The sequence below is a fragment of the Crocuta crocuta genome, unplaced genomic scaffold, assembly GCF_008692635.1.
Source record: "Crocuta crocuta isolate KB4526 unplaced genomic scaffold, BGI_CrCroc_1.0 scaffold384, whole genome shotgun sequence".
Taxonomy (NCBI): domain Eukaryota; kingdom Metazoa; phylum Chordata; class Mammalia; order Carnivora; family Hyaenidae; genus Crocuta; species Crocuta crocuta.
Genome location: NW_027532182.1, coordinates 2,657,066 through 2,659,612, shown reverse-complemented (window position 1 = coordinate 2,659,612; position 2,547 = coordinate 2,657,066). Strand labels below are relative to the sequence as shown.

The 2,547-nt window shown below is 44.0% G+C and overlaps 1 pseudogene; it reads left to right on the top strand.

Moving 5' to 3' along the window:
* Window positions 1-205: 205 nt before the first annotated feature.
* LOC144242544 (peptidyl-prolyl cis-trans isomerase A pseudogene) lies at window positions 206-747 on the top strand (annotated as a pseudogene).
* The last annotated feature ends 1,800 nt before the right edge of the window (window positions 748-2,547 follow it).

Below are 2,547 nucleotides of genomic sequence, written 5' to 3'. Positions count from 1 at the left end.
GCACCGAGTAGCATGCATGCCTCAGTTTCTGTCTCCACCACTTGTGGAGTGACCTTGGGCAAATTCTCAACCTCTGCATCTCTACTGCCTCATCTACTGAATGGGGATATTCAGGCCTGGTCCCATAGGCTGTTATGAGAATTAAAATGGGTAACTATAGGCCTTACAGTTGTCACCGCCCCAGAGTCACCCACGCCTCCCAGCCATGGTCAATCCCACCGTGTTCTCTGACATCACCATAGACGGCAAGCCCTTGGGCTGGCTCTCTTTCAAGCTGTTTGTAGACAAAATTCCAAAGACCATAGAACACGTTTGTTCTGTGAGCACAGGAGAGAAAGGACTTGGTTATAAAGGGTCCTGCTTTCACAGGATTTTTCCAGGATTTATGCACCAGGGTGGTGACTTCACATGCCATAATGGCACCAGCAGCAAGTCTATCTAGGGGGAGAAATCTGATGAGAATTTCATCCTGAAGTACACGGGTCCTGGCCTCTTGTCCATGGCACATGCTGGACCCAACACAAATGGTTCCCAGTTTTTCATCCGCACTGTCAAGACAGCGGTTGCTTGGGTGGCAAGCATGTGGTCTTTGGCAAGGTGAGAGAGGGCAGGAATATTGTGGAGGCCACGGAGCACTTTGGGTCCAGGGATGGCAAAAACAGCAAGCAAAGCAGCATTGCTGACTGTGGACAATCTAATAAATTTGACTTGTGTTTTATCTTAACTACCAGACCATTCCTTCTGTAGCTCAGGAGAGCAACCTTTCACCCCTACCTGCTCAAAATATCCTATAATCTTTGTGCTCTCACTTTAGTTCTATGTGTTCCATATTTTCCTTACTCTCCTCCAAGTCTAGCTGAATTGCAAAGCCAAGTTTATGACTATGAAATAAAAACTAAACAACCATAAATAAATAAATAAATAAATAAAATGGTAACTATATAGTAAAAGTAATAACTTATATTCTTCACATTATTGGTACTTTTTTTAATGTTTAATTTTGAGATTGAGAGTGAGTACCAGAGGAGGAGGGAAAGGCAGGGAGGGAGATAGAGGATCAGAAGTGGGCTCCACGCTGAGAGCACTGAGCCCAATGCAGGGCTCGAACTCACAAACTGTGAGATCATGACCTGAACCGAAGTTGAATGCTCAAACAACTGAACCACCCAGGTGCCCCCTCAGCTTGGTTTTAGTGAGGCTATTTCTCCAAGAATTTAGAGGATGAGGGTTTAATTATAAACACAAGAGACAGTAACTCGAAGGCTTTTCCCATGATATGAGTGAAGCTCATTCTGCTTAAACAATGGCATTGCAGAAAGAACAAGGGAGTTGGAAGTAATAACCAGGTATGTTACAGTGAAGAAGTCAAGGTCAGGGTGAGGAGAATATGTGAGCCACATCGCATGTATAGTGCATATTCTAATCAGCATAATTTAGAAGCAGTGTCTTGCTGTAAGGGACGATGATCAACCTAACCCTTGAATCAAACCCTGATGTCACCATTCAGCTCTGAATTCTTGAAAAGTCTATTAAACTTTTGTGAGCCACTGATTCTTCATCTACATAATAGGAATAATAAGACAGTCCTGACAGAGTTGTTTTGAGGATCATATTAAGGGCACTAACATATGTATATTACCTAGAAAATGACTAGCTGACCAAAAATAGGCATTTATTAGCTTTTTGTCTCTGTGGAGTTAATTGTGCCAAGAGGAGAAGATACAAAGATCTATAAACCATTCCCACCAGAAAAGTCAGGTCAACACCCTCTATTTTCTCTGCTCAAGTCCTCCTTAACAAGCTAGAACATCATGCATAAGCTCGAGTTACATATTAAAGAAAGACATAGAGAGGAAATGGCTATCCATTGTACCCTGACCCAACAGGATCTTTCCTGTTCCATCCATTCTATCAGTCTTTCAGCCTTTGTCTTCTAATTGGGACACGCCTTTCTCACTAAATTTCGTTCCCATGACTCCACTTGTCCCGCACAACCACAGGTCAGTGGGACCAGAGACCCGAGGAGCACTGAATTTTGGCTTTCATAAATGGAACAAACTCTGCAACGACCCTCCTTCCCACGTCAGGGGAGACTTCTCCTCAGCTCAAGACACCCGACTCAGCTCCTACCAAACTGGCTTATTTTAAGTGAACTCAGTTTTTCAATACTTAATTTGAAACTGAAGGTGAACACAACCTCCCCGTGTCGGCAAGGACCATCTGGTGGCAGCCTCCTGCTGAGGCCCCAACCTGCCGACTTAGATTTCTGCATGGTTCTTGCGGGTCTGGGCATGGAGATCTAGCTGTGAATTTAAATAGTGTTCGGTCTGAAGAACACTTTTCACAAGTTTCTCTCAGCCCCTTCTTTCAACGTTGAGTCCTGAACTAATTTTCTTAATACTCTACCACAATTTTTTTTTTATGTTTTTATTTATTTCTAGGAGAGAGAGAGAGACAGCATGAGCAGGGGAGGGTCAGAGAGAGAGGGAGTCACAGACTGAAACAGGCTCCAGGCTCTGAGCTGGCAGTCAGCACAGAGCCCGACCC